General features: G+C 41.1%; 1 protein-coding gene and 1 long non-coding RNA gene across 4 annotated transcripts in view; one reads left to right on the top strand and one right to left on the bottom strand.

Annotated features, from left to right (window-relative positions):
• The window catches only part of CUNH4orf36 (chromosome unknown C4orf36 homolog), a 9182-nt gene extending 8919 nt beyond the window's left edge, over window positions 1-263 (bottom strand). For both annotated transcript variants that reach the window (XM_069093488.1, XM_069093496.1), the window contains exon 1: window positions 111-263. The gene's annotated coding sequence lies outside the window, so the exon portion shown is untranslated. The remainder of the gene's footprint in view (window positions 1-110) is intronic.
• Window positions 264-321: 58 nt separating this feature from the next.
• On the top strand, window positions 322-6707 carry LOC138165317 (uncharacterized). 2 transcript variants are annotated; one of them, XR_011169341.1, is made up of 4 exons: window positions 322-459; window positions 4040-4445; window positions 4569-4635; window positions 6216-6707. It is a non-coding gene; the product is annotated as an uncharacterized lncRNA (long non-coding RNA). The 2 variants fall into 2 exon arrangements; XR_011169342.1 differs by lacking the exon at window positions 4040-4445.
• The last annotated feature ends 13224 nt before the right edge of the window (window positions 6708-19931 follow it).

Raw genomic sequence — 19931 nt, 5'->3', positions numbered from 1 at the left:
CACACACACACACACACACACACACACACACACACACACACACACACACACATACACACACACACACACACACCTGAGTCAGCCCGCCCCAGCTTCCCCTAGCTTCCTACCGATGTTCGCCTTCTAGGGGGTCTCCTTCCGAGGGGGATGGCCCGGTCCTCAGCGACAGGCGGGCGGAGGCATCAGGCTGGCTCTGTTCAGCCCCGGCGCCCGCGCACCGCTCCCTTCCCAGAACAGGTTCTGCTGGGACAGCTCCTCCCACCCGGTCCCTGCCCGGGGCGCTACCCGGGGTCCTGCCCCGGCTGACGCAGGAGCCCCACAATAAAGGGGCTTTGTGGCCAACCCCCGCACCCGGGGGCCAGTGCCCGGCCGGCAGTGCCCAGGAGTCGTCTCCAAAGCCTACCGTGTCCTGCGGCAGCTGATCAACGGGAAGAGCTCAGACCTTGGCAGTCTGATGATGTGAGTTAGAATTCCCATTTTTTCCACCAGCTTCTTGGGTAGAGTCACTGACTCGGCTTCTTCACAGGTAAAACGAGGTGGGTGGACCATGTGAGTTCTAGGAACTCTGCTCCTTTGGCAGAAATGGAAGGCTATGGATGTGGAATGTTTTATTTGCTTTTAGAAATGATGGATGTAGGTAGGGCGTAAGGAGGGCTTATATTAAGAGATGAAGATAAAAACAGTATCAATAAAAATATAGAAAAAGAAAAATTGTGGCCATCTCTGGTTTTTCCCCCCATTTTCTGTATTTCCATCAATAATCCTTAAACACCCAAAATGAAAGCCACCATTTTTTTTTTTCCTGGTAATATTAAAGTCACAAGAAAGAATAGTAAAAGATTTGAATGGAGGGAGAGAAGGAAGGGAGAAATCTCACAATACAGGAAAAAAAATAACGAAGTCAGAGAAATAGAACACGTGTTTGGAAGCACTTTGTTCAGAGCAGTGACCTGGTAAATATTTAGCAAATGTATGTCATGACACACTTTTAAGTTTAATCTGCATGATAGATTAGCAGTTTCATGTACAATCATTTTTTTTCCTATTCTACTATGTTATGGAAATTGTTGTTTTATTTCTTAAGTTCAGAATAAAATAAAAATTATTTAAAGTTTAATATGGGTTGTTAACATTTCCCCCAACACTTTCTTAAGTCTAGACTATCAACAAAACAATAATTTGAGTCATGATTTGTAGTATTTGTGGATTTTTGAACTGTAAATGCTCACACTGAAAATTTAAGAATTGGATCTCTGGAGCCTTTGAAATTGACTCAACAAGGGCATTAGAGTCACAGAACCAAGTGAGATGGGAAATATGAAAGGGAAGAAATGTTCTATGAGTGGAGTTGTTGGTACCAAATGGATGAGCAGTTGATGCAGAGGAAAAAGTGAAAGACAAACCCAATTCAGTTAGTCAACAAGCATTTATTCAGCATTTCTTATGTGCCAGGCACTGGAAACCATGTGAATGGTTGGTGGTGACAGAAATTATGAAGTCAAATATGGAAGAACATTTTATATGATTACACATGTATAATCTCTATCAAATAGCTTGCCTTCTCAATGAGGGGGGAGGAGAGGGAAGGGAGAGTATTTGGAACTCAAAATTTAAAATAATGTTAAAAAGTGTTTTTATATGTAATTGGAAAAGATGAAATATTTTTTAAAAAGAAATTATGGAGTCAAAAGGAGGAGTAATTGAAAGGGAAAATAAGGAACTTAATTTACTTTTATTTTTTATTACTATTTATTTTATTTTAACTTTTTTTTAAATTTAGTTTTTCAGCCAACAAGTATTTATTTCCTTCCACCTCCCTCAGTTGAAAATAATAAAAGTGAAACTCTTTTAAACAGACATATGTGGTCAAACAAAACAAATTCCTGTAATGTTCATTTCCAAAACTATATGACTTATTCTGCATCTTGAATTCATCAGTTCTTTGTCAGGACGTGTATAGCATTAGTCTACAATCATGGTTGCTCTTTACACTCATAAGAGTTAAGTCTTTCAAAGTAGTTTTTTTTAAACAATGGTTTTATTGCATAAATTGTTCTCCTGGTTCTGCTCACTTCACTCTGTAGTAGTTGATATTCTCCAGGTTTTTCTCAAACTCTATGTTTTGGTACACTAATAATAAATAATAGCTATTTGTAAAAAGCTTTACATATTATTTCATTTGATCCTTAAAACATCACTAGGAATTAGGGAACAAGCACTTACGTAATGTCAGTTATAAACCAGTTATTGTGCTAAGTGCTTGACAAATATCTCATTTGATTCTAACAACTCTGTTAGGTAAGTTCGATTGTCATCTCCATTTTACAGTTTAGGAAAGGGAAGCAAATAGAGGTTAAGCAATGTGACCCAACATCATGCAGCTAGTACAGTAAGTGTCTGAGGCTGGATTTGAATGGAGGTCTTCTTAATTCCAGATTTAGTTCAGCCATTCTATTCATATGATGTAATTTGTTCATCCATTTCCCTAACCCATGGGCATCCCCTTAGTAGAATGTATGTTAATATGCCTGTCTTCCCATAGTCCCTTCAGCAATTTTCATTTGCCTTTTTTTGTCAACTTTGATGGAAACCTGAGAACCTCAGAGTTGCTTTAATTTTCCTTTCTCTAATTAGTAGTGATCTAAAGCATTTTCCATAGGATTGTTGATAGCTTATGTTTCAGGTTCATGGTGTGTTGTGGGGTTGTCTCAAAAGAATCGTGTGTGTATGTTGTCTCAAAAGAATTCACAGGCTCCGACCATCTCTAACCCAAGCAAAGGCATTTATTGCCTCCCAGGCAGTGGACTGAGTTCCAAGAAGGAAACTGGCAACTTTGTGAAAGCAAGACAGGGATTTTTATATGGCAAAAGATACAATTACGTAATTACAGATTATATGAATGTTAAAATAAAAGAGGGATTTGTTAAGGGATTAGGCAGTAGGGGAGGGATCCTAGCCTTGGTGAAACTGTGCATGTGATGACCCATAATGCATACAGAAAAGCCCTTTTGGGGGGTATTATTATATGATAATGATTTCATAACAAGCCTCTCTATGTTGCAAGTTCACTTAAAGGGCAGTTTTTGCTATTACCGTGCAGGTGCCTACTTAAGGAAAGTCCTATTGTTTTGGGGTCCACATCCTGCTCAGGCACCCTGGTGGTGATACTTTTTGATTGGCTGGCTATTGCGGTACTGTCTGAGATTAGATGGATGTGGTTGTGGGTGCTGCTCCTGTGAGAAATAGGAGAATTGGGTCTAGGGGCAGTGGTTAGCTAGATACAGTAGCCTTATGCTGTTCTAGTGAGGCATATTTGGGATATTGGGTGTGGGGGCCTGTGGTGTGGTTAAAGCCAGATTATGTGGTTAGATCAGGACCTGCCTGCTGTTTAGTGCTAGGTCCTTAAGGAAGCTAGAACACTGGGACTGGGGGTAGCTTTATTAGAATTCTATCTGCTAAGATTTCCTCATTTGAGAACTGTGTTCATATCTTTTAATTATGTATCAATTAGGTAATGGCTCTTATTCTTATTGGTTAAAATCAGTTCCTTATATATCAAAGAAACAAGGCCTTTTAGTTTTGGATATATTGAATTTGAGGTACCAGTAAGACATCCAGGGTGGGTGTGTGTGTATAAAAATGAGAATAGAAGAATTGGAGAGCCTGAGCACATTTGTAATAATAATAATAACACTTATATAGCACTTTAAGGTTTAAAAGGCACTTTACAGACATTTCATTTGATCCTTACAACAATCCTCTGAGTTAGGTGCTATTGTTATTGTATTCTAATGGAGAGAGGCACATGCAAAAAGCTGTACATTTAAGATATATCCTGTTTAAATAGGAGGTAGGTAGTATTATTATCCCCATTTTACAGGTGAGGAGACTGAGACTAAGAGTTGTGACTTGACAAGGATCACATAGTTACTATTAAATATCTAAGGCAGGATTTGAACTCAGGTCTTCCTGACTGCAAGCCTAGCACTGGATCCACTAGATCACCTAGCTGTCTATGCTTGTGTTTACTTGCATTCAGCCTAAGAGGAGAATTTGAAGACATTGTTTCCTGAACCCCAGTCTTCTGCATAGAGAGATTCAAGATGATTAAAGGGAACTTGGTGCCTAGAGCTGTGATCCTGCCCCTTGGACATGGAAGAAGACTGTCCGTGTGGCTCTTGTGTTAGTGCCTACCTGGATCACAAAAGCTGCCAAGAATTCTAGATGGAATCGAGATGGAATCAGCTGCCAGAGCTGAAAAACAGAGCCAAGCAATGTTCAGTAGTGTTGGGTGGAGATGACATGGACAAGATGGTGAGAAGATCAAAGGCCCTCTATCCCTGCAAGACTGAAGGCTTCCCTGTGACTGTGCCCTCTCTGTGTGCAGCTACTTACCCTGTAGGGACTAGATTGGCTTTTGGGGGATGTGCCCCCAAGTTGATGGGGTAGGTATTCTGCTATCACTCTCACGATGTATGCCATTTCTTTCTCTCTCTTTTTTTTTTTTGTATGCCATTTCAATCAATGTCTTTGCTTCGAGCTAATGATGTACTCTGTCTTTTGTAAAGGTTAACTGGTGAAGTCTCATAAGCTAAAATTTTAGGAGTGCGGGTCTGCAGAGAACCTTGAATCTGGGTGAGTCATTATCTGGGAAACCCATTTTGTGAATGTGGGTTAAAGGGATAGTTCAGGGGGTGCTTCATCCATGTACCACAATTCATTTAGCCATTCCCTAATCAATGAGCTTCTACTGTGTTTCCATTTCTTTGTTACAATACAAGGTCTCTGACCAATCCACTAAACATTTATGAAATGCCTGTGCTAAGCGCTGGTAAATACAAAAAAAGGTCCCTGTCCTCAAGGAACTTACAATCTAATGGGGGAAATAAAATGTAAACAAATATATACAAAGGGATAGGGAAGGTAAGAGCAAGTAGGGTTTAGGGAAAAATAATGAGGTTTTCTTTGAGATCTAGTTTGAAGAGTGAGAGTGGAGAGACTGAGGCAGGATAAGTAGATTTTTGAGATTCACAAACAAAGACATAGTAATTAAATTAAAGGGAGTTGATGAAATCACCAAGTGAATTAGTGTGGAGTGAGAAGAGAAAAGCTCCCAGGACAGAATCCTGAGGGATACCTACCTTAAAGACATAATCTGAAGAAAGATCTGCAAAAGGAAACAGAAGGAATGATCAAATATGTAGGTTGAGAGTCAGGAAGGAGAGAAGACAGAATCAAGGAGAAAGAGGATTTGTCAACTAAGAGACCATTGGTAACTTTGGAGAGAACAGTTTTTGTGGACTAAGGTTGGAGACAAGATTGCAAGGGTTTAGGAGAGAGTGAGAGAATTGAAATGGAAATTTATTAATATATATTTTGAATCCTCTCTTACGTTCTGCTGTGCACATGACAATGCTTTTTTCCCTTATTTTGCATTTAAATTTTAGTATTTAAGTTTATAATGTTTCCTTTTCTTTTCTTATTGTGTATTTAAGAAATATTAATATTAGAAATGTTAATGCTATTGTGTATTAAGAAATATTTTTTTAAAAAAGAAGAGAGTGGAGAGGAGAGAAAATGGGGTCATATATCATATGTGGCCTTTCTGAGGAGTTTAGACACACAGGGCAAAAGAGATGCAGGATGATTTGGGAATGGCAGGATCAAATATTTTTTCAGGTTAGATGAGACATCAGCATATTTGTAGGCAGTAGGGAGAGAGCCAGTAGACAGGGAGAGATTGAGATTAAAGATGAATGAGAGGGTGGGGATGACAGAGGGGGCAATTTGTTGGAGGAGATAGGATAGATTGGGTTCTCTTGAAGAGGTAGAAGGGGTAAGCTTTGGTAAGGAGTAAGGCCACTTCATCATGTAAAATAGGGGTGAAGGAGGAGATAAGTGCAGAATTATCTGAATGATATGAAATGAGGAAGAGAGGAGAAAAGAGAGAAGTCAGGGTGAATGGCCTCAGTTTTTTCCATTAAGAATGAGTCAAGGATCTAAGCTAAGAGGGTGGGAGGAGGAACCATTTGAGGTTTAAGGATGGATGAAAAGGTTTGGAAGAATCGCTATGGAAAGTGCAATAGTGAATTGAGAAAGATGGTATAGTAAGATTCTCTAGTAGTAGTGAGTGCCTAGTTGAGGCAGTCTAACATACATTTGTAGTGGATCCAGTTAGAACATGTGCATGATTTTTTTCCACCTTCATTTAACAGCAGGTGTGTAGGGGCAACGACTGTGAATAGTAGGAGTGACCCAAGGCTGATGACTGGCAGGGCATAACTGGTGATATGCTACAGGGACTTAGGATTCAAGAGAGGAAGAGCATGTGGATTGAATTGGTTCACCAAGGTTCAAGAAAGGAAAAAGAGAAGAATGACTGGTAACAGAGGAGATGGCCTGGGATAGCACTGAAAGGTCAAGGGGTTGGAGGTCCTCACGTAGAAGAAGATTACTTGGCCTCTTCGTGTACTGCTTGCTTTTCTTTCTAGATATATGATAAATATATAACTGTCACAGCATTTCTTTTTGTCCATGATTCCTTCTGACCTTCCTTCTATGCTTAAAAAAAATACTTCAGGTGGTCTCCTTTCCTCCTCCTTTTCTTTATTATATATTATATATATATATATATATGTATCTTGTCCCTAGCTCCTCTCTCCCTGTAACCTCCCCATTGAAAAAAATAATAAAAATTTAATAACAAATTTTCATCGTCATGTAAAACAGTTTTGCTGAGTGTTTTCAAATGCGTCTTGTTCTGCAGCTAGAATCCATCACCCTTGTCTCGGGAGGTGGGTAGCACACATCAATGTTTCTCTGGAAAAGTGGTTGGTCATAACATTGTTCAAGTGAGAGGATCTATAGAAATTGCTTTGTGAACCTTAAAATATTCTATGAAGGCTAACTGTTCATGGTAGTTCTTAAGTCTTTCAAAATTCATATACATTTTTCTAAGTTTCTTTTGTAATGGGGAGACTGGGCAATGGGGGTACATTATAATTTCCAGCTAAGTTTGACCTCTGCTTTTATCAGTTGGCCAGAAAGGGTTTTTGTTTGTCTTTAATTCATCAGTCTCAAAAAAAAAAATCATCAGCCTCCAAAAATGTGACCAATACACTATTTTTCTTATCAGCCTTTTTCATCCTTCTCTGAAACACAGCACTGGCATATCTGTTTAGAGGTGGTATTAAACACTTTTGAACAACTATGAATCATATTTAAAATTGTATTATAATTCTTACTGACCCACATACAAGTAATTTCTTTCCACCCTTGGGCTTATGCTAATTTACATGGCTATTCTGATGAACTCTGAAATTTATCAAACATAAATATACACAGTTGAAAGAAAAGTTTCACAAAAGTGAAAAGAATTGAACAAAAAGACATGTATAAAGTACCAGAGGCAGAAGGAAGAAGAGAGTAAGAAAATTAGGTTTAGGCAAGTAAAGTGATTTCCTCCAAGTCACATAGGACCAGAAGAACTCAGCTACTCCAGACTGCCTGCTTCTCCATGTTACCTTTCATTTTCTTGTATGTGCATTAAAAATAATTCATATTACTTTACACTTATACTTTGCAGCTTGATTTTTGAGGGCCCTCCTATAAACATTTCAGGAAATTTAACAAACACCAAATAAAATTTCTACCACCACTTAATTACAAAGTAAACTGCAGTACAGAAATCAGTCCCCACTCACAAATTCAGTACTATGGATTAATTAAAGATTTCCAGTCTTATGATAGAAATGAATACAAAGATAGGGTTTTCTCTGTAGAAATGGAACACTTTACTATATTTTTTATATTACATTCAGCACATCAGAAATTTTTATTTTAGTAATTAGAAGGACATTGTTGCCACCTACTGGTTTGTAGAGAATGCAAATGGAATGTACACTTGTGTACATTAATATATTGTGCTAAAAATTAGATCTAAAATATTTTCATAATAGTCCCCTTAAAACATTATGGACAATTCCCAAAGAAAAAATATAAAACTTTAAAATGTACACTTAAAAATGAATATTCTGAGATCCCATTGCCAGACATGTTGACCAAGGAGATCAGCAACACTCTGGGTGGTCTGCCCTCAATTTACCAAAAATCCCTTTTTAATAAAGGAGGTTTACTTTGCCCTAACACAGACAGCACACACAAGGATACAGGGGGACTTAGCTTCTCTAGACTTGACTCCCTTTGTCTCCATCTGGAAATTTATATAGTTAGTGGGTCATCAAAGTACCATGACCCTTGTGATTTCAGGTATCCATCAAGTCTGAGAGGCCTAGACTCTAAGTGAATAGGACTTTTTATGCTTCTAGCTCATGAAGAAGCTATGCCAGGGAAACCACGACCAATCAGGTCTCAGGGCAGTTTTGTTCTATCACTTACCACCCTTTGGTGGACCTTTCACCATTTAAATACATGCAGGGATTTTACTGGATGGTGTTTCCAGCATAGGAGCCCTGTAGGATCAGAATTGGAGTCACAGGCCTTTAGGGATAGAGTTGGATTGTTCTGTGCAGTTTGGAATCAGTCGAAGGACTGTACTTGAAGACCTAGAGAGCCGCATGTGATCTGGAGGTTTCAGGTTCCCCACCCCTGGCTCTGGTCCCTGTGATGAATGAGGCTATATTTTTGCAGATCACAGTAGGTCTCCAAATTCAAGGGGGTGATTTTGAGCTACAGTAGAGTAGAATGTTAGAGCCATAGCACAGCAGGAATGGCTCCAAGGTATCTGTACCAATACTTTAATCAATAATTTTTCATCTTTCAGGAGAGGCATCTGTACTAAAAGTAGCTAAGAGGTTATAATTGTCTGCATGCAATGCAGTCTATCCTGGAATCTGAGCCGATACGAAGACTTCCTTCACACCATCCACTCAGAATTCCCCAGCCCACTTACCAAAACCTCCCCCTCCTAGAGAGAACCCCATGAGGGGAATGACTCAAAATCTTTTTCCCTTTAGAGGCCTCTGCAGAGGGGCTGCTTCTTTCTTCCATGGTGACTAAATGAGGACTTTCCCTCACCATCATCCAGGGACTCAGAATTACTACCAAGTTCACTAAGGGATCCCTTCTTTTCCAGGTAAATACATACTCAGCATAGTAATTACACCTTCCCTATACTATTAGAAAGCAAGATGCCTCCCCACAATCCCACCCCTTGGTTCCCCAAGCATTTTCTCTGAAGGAGTTTCCTGAACCATCCCGGAGGAAAGGAAGTCTGCAAATTAAGGGGTTTCTGAGCAACTTCTCCAAGATGTATGGAGCCCTCTGAGAGGCCAAGGACCTCAAGGGCAAGGCATGTCTATGATGGGGACGCTCTTTCATCTGTTCAGTAATAATTAAGGTCCAGTTAAGGACAAGCAACTGCTTTTCAAAAGCAGTATAGTTGAGCAGCTACTCTGGGGAAATTGGAGCTACAGACACCCAGCAGTGATGTTCTGGGAACCTCCTGGCACTTTCTAAAGATGCCACTTAGCTTGGTCTTTAGGGACAGAGACCCCCAGAAGCATGGGACTTGGAAGGTCATAAGGGTCCAAAGTGAGATAATCTGCCTTAGATCTTGCAGGGCTGCAGCTGATTCTGGCCCCCACATGAAAGATAAAGACTTTTGGGTGACTTGGTAAATAGGGGACATTAGAGGCCATCCCGTGGTGGGGCATGTGGGTCCTCTAAAATCTCAAGAGTCCTCCCGCTTAGATGTGGGGGAAACAAGTGTCAGTAGCTCATTCTGGACTGTGCCTGGACTCCTCTGGGTTTTCCCCACCCACTCCCCAAAACTTGACTGAGCAGGCTGAGCCCTGGATTTTCTTTTTTGTTTGTTTTGTTTTTTGTTTTTGCTTTTTGGAGTGGGGAAGGCAGGGCAATTGGGGTTAAGTGACTTGGCCAAGGTCACATGGCTAATAAGTGTTAAATGTCTGAGGTTAGATTTGAACTCAGGTCCTCCTGACTCTAGGGCCGGTCCTCTATTCACTGCATCACCTAACTGCCCCCCTGGATTTTCTCAGGACAGATTTCCCACCCCTTGTCCCTTTTATGGGTCACTGTCTGATCCAGGGCCTCTGCCACCATGACCTCATCTGGTCTGATCAACATTATGTCATTTATGCAGACGTGTACACCAGAGGTATGCAGCCCAAACCAGATTAAGATATAATTTCGAGGGCAGCTAGATGGTGAAGTGAATAGAGCACCGGCCCTGGAGTCAGGACGATCCGAGTTCAAATTTGGCCTCAGACACTTAACACTAGCCCTGTGACCTTGAGCAAGTCACTTAACCCCAATTGCCCTGCCTTCCCCCTTCCAAATAGCAAAATTATATATATATATATATAAATACACACACACACACACACACACACACACACACACACACACACACACACATATATATATATGTATATACATATATATGTATATACACACCGGGAGTCAGGAGGACCTGAGTTCAAATTCAGCCTCAGACATTTGACACATACTAGCTGTGTGACCCTGGGCAAGTCACTTAACCCCAACTGCCTCACCAAAACAACAACAAAGCTATCCTATCTGCCTGAGCAGGAATTGACAGGATGGGGAGGGTTCTGTCCACAGCAAGCCCGATGATGTCTCATCATCCAATCATGCCATCCTCCTTTCCTGTATTTGCAAGGTTCTTCCCCCTGACTCAACCACAATGGAAGCCAGAAGGCTAGATGTGGAAGGTTGGAAGCCAGGCTCACAATGCTGGGAGGAAATGAGGCCTTCACAAGTCATCAAACATGTCACAGAGGGGGTTTTCTTTGCCCTAACTGGCAGTGGATGGGGCAATGGGAGAGAGCTCTGGGCCTGAAATTAGAAAAACCGAGTTCAAAACTGGCCTCTGACACTTACTAGCTGTGTGACCCTGGGCAAGTCACTTAACCCTGTTTGCCTCAGTCTCCTCATCTGTAAAATGAGCTGAGGGAGGAAATGGAAAACCCCTCCAGTACCTTTGCCAAGAAAACCCCAAATGGGGCCAGGAAGAGCTGGAAATTACTGAAACAATTCAACAATGGCAACAACAAAAGATAAGAGTTCAAGTTGTCAACTTCATCTGACTCCAAGTCCTTCCCTTTAACTTTAAGTGTCTTCTCTGGCTCCAACTTAGGTCCACTTCTCTTCTCTCTCTATTCTCTCTATTGCTAATGCCACCAGTTTCTTTGGGTTGTGTTATCATTTCTTTGTAGATTACTTTCAGGTCTCTCATTTAACTCTAACCTCTACCCAGAGTTCTAGTCCCATGTGACCAGCTGCCTATTGGACATCTCCAAATGGATATCCCATTGGTATCTCTAAAACAACACATCCAAAATAGAACTCATCTGCTCAAACCCACCCCTCCTCCAAACCCTTTTTTTCTGTTGAGGGCAACCCTACCCTTCCAGTTACCAGACAGTTTTGTAAGTTTCTTTTCCTTCTCTCTCACCTTCCTTATCAAATCAGGTGTTTGCTGTCATAGATTGTACCTGGGGAGAGCATTCTTCATGCCCTTACCCTTCTCTCCATTCATGTGATCGCCACCCTAGTTTCGACCTTTATCTCCTATATCTGGATTTTATCTGGACTCATTGGATATTTAATTTCTTTTTTTTTTGTGGGGGGGGGGAGGTAGGGCAATTGGGGTTAAGTGACTTGCCCAAGGTCACACAGCTAGTTCTGTGTTAAGTGTCTGAGACACAATTTGAACTCAGGTCCTCCTGACTCCAGGGCTTGTGCTCTATTCAGTGCGACACCTAGCCTCCCCCAATATCTAATTTCTAATCTCTCCTCTCTCCAGTCAATTCTCTACTACCAAAAGAATTTTCCCAAATCATTAGTCTGATCATTGGGTGCTTAGGTGGCACAGTGAATAGAGCACTGGTCCTGGAGTCAGGAGGACCCGAGTTCAAATCCAACCTCAGATACTTAACTTGAAACTAGCCATGTGACCTTGGGCAAGTCACCTAACCCCAATTGCCCTACCTTCCCCCCTCCAAAAGAAGCACAAAGTAAAAAATTTTTAAAAACGAGTCTGATCATTTCATCCCCACGTGAGGAATGTTCAATGGTTCCCTACTGATTCTAGGATAACATGCAGACTCAGCATTTAAAATCCTCCACAAGATGGCTCCGGTTTTCCCTTCCAGGCTTCTTTCACATTACATCCCTTCATACACTTGACATTCTAGAGTCGAGAGCTGACAGAATCTAGACAGTTTGCTGCTCCCCATTTAGCACTCCACCTCCCAGTTCCTCCTTGCCTCTTCCTCTTGGAATCCTTAGCTGTTTTCAAGGCTTAATTCATGATCCACGAAGCTGTTAGTCACCCCTCTTTCCTCAAATGATTATGCATTTACTTTTGTGTTTTAAATGGTGCATCTCCGGAGTGAAATGTAAATTCCTAAGAACTAGAGACTGTTTTCTTTTTGTTGCTATATTCCAATTCGTAAATAGTAGGCACTTAATAAAGCTTATTGGATTGGAATGGGTTGGAAGCCACCACGTGTTCCTAAGTGTGAATTCCTTCCCCCCTAGTATGAGAAAGGGGGGGGGAAGGGGAAGAGGGAGAGAGAAAGGGAGAGAGGGAAGGGGAGAGGGAAGGGGAGAGAGGGGGAAGAAAATGGGATAGAGAGAAATATATAGTTAGGAATCATAATTATGAATGTGAATGGAATTGAATCAGCCATAAAACACAAGTGATAGCAGAATGAATTAGAAATCAGAATCTAATAATAAGTTATTGACATGAGACAAACTTGAAACAGAAAAAAACACACACAGAGTTGAAACAAGAGTCTGGAGCAGAATCTAATTATGCTTCAGCAAAAGCAAAAAAGGCAGGGGTAACAAACATGATTTCAGACCAAGCCAAAACAGACCTAATTAAAAGAGATGATCAGGAAAACGACGTTTTGTTAAAAGGTACCAAAAACAATGAAGTAAATATTAATAGTGAACCCATATACACCAAATGGCATAGCATCCAAATTCTGAAAAGAAAAGCTAAATGAGTTATAGAAGGAAATAGTAAAACTATACTAATGGGGGACCTCAATTTTCCCTTCTCAGAAGAAAAATTTCCCCTCACTCCATTAGCAGGTGATAAAACTGCCAACTGGCACTTGTCCGAATTGCAGTTCCCAGCACTCCACTATTGGCCTAGGTTCTCCTTTTATGCTATTGCACCCCCTCTACCTGGGCATGAGTAGTGTTCTGTCCACCGGATGCTCCTGTCTTGACTCTGTCCGAAGTGTCTGCAGACCTCTGTCTCTCTTGTTGCTGTCCTAGGTCAGACAAAAGAAACTGTGTCTTTTTCTGAATTTCTCCTTCAGGATTTAGGCTGGTGCATTTTGTAGATCTGTTTAGAGGGGTTGTGGATGGGCACACAGGTACATTGCTTCCTACTACTCTGCTATCTTGGCTTTGCTCCCCTCGACATTTCCTTAAAGATAGCATAAACAATGAATTGATACTAATACCTAACATGTGTACCAAATGATAAAGCATCTAAATACTTAAAGGAAAAGTTAATTGAATTACAGGAAGAAATAGTAAAATTAAATTAGTAAGGAAACTGAATGTATATCTTTCAGACTTATAGAAATCTAATTAAAAAAACAACAAGAAAGTAATGACCTGAATAGAATTTTAGAAGTTATATGTGATAGATCTCTGAGGATAACTGAATTGGAATAGAAATGAGTATCCATATCTCTTTATTCCATCAATCAAATTTTATTAAGCACCTTACTGCTAATACCTATTTGCAAAAATTAGTATTGGGACATAAAAATATTGGTATCAGGGCATAAAAATCTCCAAAATAAAATTGAATATCTTTTACTGACTACAACACAATAGAAATTCAGTAAAGGGCCACTGATGGAAGGATTAAAAATTAATTAGACACGAAATAACTGAATCCTAAAGAACTGGGGAGTCAAAGAACAAATCACAGAAACAGATAATTTCATTAAAGGAAAAGGCAACGATGTTTGTTGTGTGACCCTGGGTAAGTCATTTAACTTCTCTTTGCCTTAATCCACTGTAGCAGCAACCACACTGGCATCCCCAGGATGGCTGCTAGCACAGATTCTTAGATCTGTTTTACTAGGAAAGATAGCTATTTAAGGAGTCAAACAATCTTTTTTTAAATTGCATTCACTAGTTCAGGGGAAAAGTCAGCACCCTGGACTTCAGAGAAATTACCAGGAAAATAGAGAGAAAATACAAGCAAAGAAATAAAGACCAATAGACAGGGTTCTGACTGCCTGAATCAACTATATACTTTACATACATACCTGGAATGAGAGAGCCTTTATATCTGAGCAGTCAGGGAGCTCTGAACATATGAGAACATACGACCACTCAGAATCTTGACCAAGGAATCACAAGGTCCTTCTCATAAGCAAGCCCCCAATGAAAAATACCAACTCCTAATACATATACACTTCTCAGAGTCAGAAGGCATTGTAACCCTCGTGACTCAGTGCCTAATTAGAAATTAGCAAAAGATGTGAAAGCCTTTCTACAAGCAAGCTTCCCTTAATGGGCTCCACATGAAACGTATTAATGGGCAGGGAAGATCTTAAATCCCATTAACATTACATCCACTGGAGAAGGAAATGGCAAATCATTTCAGTATCTTTGCCAAGAAAATCCCATGTAGTACACAGGGTCATGAAGAGTCATGACTGGACCACAACAAAAGAACAACGATGTATATGGAAACGTTCTTTCTCCCGTCCTTGATATTTAACTTCAGGATAAAAAAAAGAGAAGGGAAAAAAAAAGAAATCCTGTAAGTAAGGTGTAAGGGTTAGACTGAAACCACCCTATCTGGTGGTATCTTGACTAGTCAAGAACACTGATTTAATCAAAGGAGCAGAACTACATGTCTGAGGCCATTGTGTGAGAATGTTTGGTCAAACCCTAAGCAATTTGCTTAGAAGGGAGAAACTATCTTGGAAGCCCTGGAGAAGGGACTATTTGGGTGTGGATTTGGGAGGTTGGAGCAAGCACAATATTTCTAGCACATCTTTGAGGAATAAAAGGACTGAGCTGTGGCAGAAGAGGGGAGTATTATCAGGAATACATTCTTGTTAATCACAGATATATATATATATATATTTTGCTTTTTGGAGGGGGGAAGGCTGGGCAATTGGGGCTAAATGACTTGCCCAAGGTCACACAGCTAGTGAGTGTTAAGTGTCTGAGGCTGCATTTGAACTCAGGTCCTCCTGACTCCAGGGCAGGTGCTCTATTCACTGCACCACCTAGCCACCCCTAATCACAAATACTTTGAAGGCTGTGACTGGTAGATCAATTAAACTCAGGTGATCTCAGCTGCAATGTGCTAAACCATTCAGGTATCCTCATTAAACCAACATGGTGAATCTGGAGGGGAAAGTTTGGGGAGTAGCATAATGAGAGATTGGCTGGGTAGTTGGGTTGACTAGGCTACCTAAGGAAATTCAAACTGGTCCAAGTCAGAAATGTAGGTGGTCAAAGCTCCACTGCTGAACATCAGTGGGATTGGGCTCTTAAGTAACCACTTAATCTCTAGCACAGGAGAGACAGGGAGACTGAGGACAAAAATAAATATATGAATAAACAAGCAAACAAATAAAGGGAAAGAAAGAAAATGAAGGGAAATCTCAAGAAGAATCATAAATACTATAGTGTTATGCATAGTTCAAGTTCGACCACCCTCTTTGTCTTTGTTCACTAGATTCTTGATTTTCCTCCCAGCTTTGTCTACCTTAAGAGGCACAGGAAATGCCATTTCCAAGGACACCTATCCTCTGCTTTGCACCTTTGTCATAAAAATGGTTTGATCGTGTCCTCTCTTCTCCTGAGTTACTCTCTCCTGTTGCTGTCTGTGGAATTCCTCCATGAGTCACCTGCCTTCTATCTTCTCATTCATTTTTCTTGATCACCTCTTGACTGCCAGCTTTGTAGTAACCCTCAAACCTCAATCCTACACACGTGTTCCATTGCGGAAGGAAGAAACATTTGTCAAGTGCTTCAGTTAACCCAATGTTCTGTCTATGACAACAGCATCACAGCTACCCTACAAGATACTGTTCTCAAAGGTCAAGGAGATGTTAGAGATACTATCCAAATGCCCAAACTTGTTCTTAATCATAATTAAGGGATTAGTGTTCAGGAATTAATTAAAGCCTTTTATTTTTAAAAGAACTTATAGTACTTATATTTTCAATCCAGATAATTTCTTACAAATTGGCAGAGGCAATTGTCCAGGGCATGTAGTTGAGCAAACAGATCATGGAAGTTGCAACCTTCTCACAATGCCATTCAGACACTAAGTGTCTGCAGGAACAGAGATGAGGAGGCTGCAGATGGTGCCTGCCCATAAGCCACCATTCCACCCATGCCACTGGGATGTTGTTCTACTGACATTTCTGGTTTATGTGGGGAGAGGACTAATTGTTTTGGAGATGAGAAAGGAAGATTGGCTGGAACTTGGAGATGAATCTCATTTCTGTTTATTCTGGGCTGGGTCTGACTCTCACTTAAGATTAATATTAGAACAAAATGAGATATCCATGGATCCTTCAATAGTTAACAAAAGGAGATTTACTTAACCATAGCAGGAGAAGGATATTCAAAGAACATGAGTAACAGGAATGACTTGAGTTGATTTAGCTGAGAAAAGCTCCGCTGTTTGAGCTGCCCATCTTGATCCACCCATTGACCTATCAGAGATGGGGCCTGGAGATCCTTGTGGCTGTTTTGTATTCAGGCAACTAGTACGTGGAGTCAACAGCCTGAGCCTTCAGTCTCCTGAGTCAACTAAGTCTTGAGGATGGTCTCAATTCTTTGTTTCATCTGAGACAATCGGGGTTAAGTAACTTGCACAGGGTCACACAGCTAGTAAGCATCTAAGGCCATATTTGAACTCAGATCCTCCTGACTCCAGGGCTGGTGCCCTATCCATTGTGCCACCTAGCTGACCCTGGTCTCCATACTTTTGAAGGAAGCTAGCCTAACTTGTGTGGGGGAAGAAGTCAGGGTATTGTTTCTTCCCAGATCTTGCCCTTCTATTGGGAGACTTCAACATACACATTTGATGATCCCTCAAACACTCTAACTTCCCAGTTCTTCAACTTACTCCTTACCCATGACTTACTCAGCCACACAGATGGTTCAGTGGAAAGAGAACTGGGCACCAAATCAGGAAGACCTGTTTTCAAATCTAGCCTCAGACACTTACTAGTTGTGTGACCTTGGGAAAGTCACTTAAACTCTCCTTGTCTTAATCCACTGGAGGAGGAAATGGCAAACCACTCCGGTATCTTTGCCAAGAAAAGCCCATGCCTGAACAACAACAAACTCAGCCACACAGATGGTCATACTCTTAATTTTGCCATCACCTGCAAACGCTCCAGTTCCATGTTCATGAATTCTGAAGTTCCTTGATTTGATTACAGTCTCTTGTCATTCCCTCTGCCTTTCAACCCCAAATACTGGGTTTTTTTTGTCTGTAGTGTGACTTCTAAATCCTTGACTTCTCCGTTCTTGCCCAGACCATCACTCCTGCTCCACCTACCCTCTCCTCCTTTGCCCATCTTGACACCTGGGTGAAACACTTCATCTCGACAGTCTTCTCCTGATTTTCTTGTTCCCTTACAGTATTGCCAATCCTGCCTTGCTAAGCCTCAGTCTTAGGCCACTCCCATTATCTACTGCCTTTCATGTAGGAACACATGTGCTCCTGAATGAATTTGGAGGCAATTATGAAATCCCTACAGATTTATGCTGTGTAACCTTAACTGGGCCCTCAGTCCTAAAAGGCAGTCTGTTTACCACTCCCCAGTCATCTCGATATCCTGTTCACCATAGTTCACTAGACTCTTCCAAAGCTTTTCATTCCACTTCAAATCTCCCACGGCATCCCTTTGCCCTACCCTCTCACCCCCAAATTTTACTGAAAAAAATTGAGGTGTTTGGCCAAGAACTCTCTCTTCTCCCCTCTTCCTCTTGCATCACTCAGATGCCTTCTGTCACTAACTCCTCCTTCACCCCTGTTTCACACAATGAGTTGGCCTTATTTCTTACCAAGGCACACCTCTCTAGAAGAGCAAGTGATCTCATTGCATCCTGTCTTCCTCAGCAGATTTCTCAATCTGTCTTTCCCATCCTCTTACTTCATCTTCAGTCTCTTCCTGTCTACTCACTGCTTCCCAATCACTTGTGCACCCTCAAGAAACTCTCATTTAATTCTTCCATCCCCACTATCATCCTATATCTCTCCTCTATCTTGTGGCTTAGCTCCTTGAGAAGACTGTCTCCAACACATGTTTCTCACTCTCACTTAAAGAGTTAACTCTACAATCTGGCTTCTGACTTTATCATTCAAGTGAGACTGCTCTCTCCAAAGTCACTAATGAACTCTTTTTTTTTTTTTTGCTTTTTTTTGGGGGGGAGGGCAATTGGGGTTAAGTGACTTGCCCAAGGTCACATGGCTAGTTTTTTTGTGTTTAGTGTCTGAGGCTGGATTTGGACTGAGGTCTTCCTGACTCCAGAGCCGGTGCTCTATTCACTGCATCACCTAGCCACCTCTTGATTGTCAGATCTAATGATCTTTTGTCCATCCTCATCCTATAACCTTTGATACTGTCGATCACTCTCTTCTCCTTGATAATCTTTCTTCTGTTCAGGTCTTCAGGATTTTATCGTCTCCTTTTCTTTCCCCCTCCATTTGTGCTTCTCAGTCTTTGCTGAATCTTCGTCCAGCTCATGTCCACTAACTGTGGGTGTCCCCTGGGTTTCTGTCCTAGACTCTATTCTCTTCTCTCTCTTCACTCTCCCATTAATTCAATTATCTCCATACCCATGATTCTAACATTCACTTATTCACTATAACCTCTCTTTAAACCTCCAGTCTTGCATATCCAACTGCCTATGGGACATTATGAACAAGATGCCTCATCTTAAACTCAACATGTCCAAAACTGAATTCATTATCTTCCCCCCCCCCCAAACCTTCTTTTCTTCCAGACCTCTCTGTTATTGTTGAGAGCTCCACCATGTTCTCCACCCCCCAGGCTGGCAATCTAAATGTGTATAAAAAGTATGAGACAGTTTCCAGGTAATTAATCATTTTATTAATCATCCTAGCATATAATTAAGAAAAGGGTCAGTGGGACTCTCAAATATCAAAGATCCCTCATGGAACCCCCCCCCCCCCAACACTTATATGCCCTTGGAAGAGTGGGTATTCCTGAGGGTGGCAGTTGACTCTGGTTAACAATTTAATGAGAAGAATGAATATTATAATGAGAGGGGACCTATTGTAATAAGGTGTTGAGGGATGGGACTGATGATTCAGTCTTGGTCAAAGAGACTTATCTATACCTGTTTGTCCCTGTTTGGGCCCTGATTGGCTTGGAATGAATGTAAATAACAATTGTTTCTGTTTTCACTAGAAACCCTAAGGGTCTTCCCCTCCCAGATCTAATTTTTTTTTAAGAGGCCATTCTTCACCTCATTTTTTTCTAAGCCTTAATTACTGAATGGGTACTGCCTCAGTCAAACCGAGACCTGTTAAAGACCTTAGATTGAAAAGGCCAAGGTCCCCTACTGCATTTCTGGCCATCTCCAGTCATCCTATCTATAGCTGGCCACTGGACCCAGATGGCTCTGGAGGAGAAAGCGAGGCCGGTGACTTTGCCCAGCCATGCCTCACTTAAATCCAATTCACTTGCATGTCACATCATCACCTCCCTGATGTCACGGTCCTCTTTGAGAATGAAGAACAAACAGCAACAGCAGACAAAAGGGAGAATCCACTTTTTCCCAGACCCGTCTGAGTAGAACACAATGGGCCACCTAAACTAATCTTTCTTGACTTTTTGAACAGATCTGAGTTTTCCCTCTCGTTATCAAACCTTCAC

The sequence above is a fragment of the Petaurus breviceps genome, unplaced genomic scaffold (genome assembly GCF_028583685.1).
Source record: "Petaurus breviceps papuanus isolate PSGF00001 unplaced genomic scaffold, PetGlider_PUasm1.0 126, whole genome shotgun sequence".
In the NCBI taxonomy this organism is placed as follows: domain Eukaryota; kingdom Metazoa; phylum Chordata; class Mammalia; order Diprotodontia; family Petauridae; genus Petaurus; species Petaurus breviceps.
This window is presented reverse-complemented; position numbering and strand designations above follow the sequence as displayed.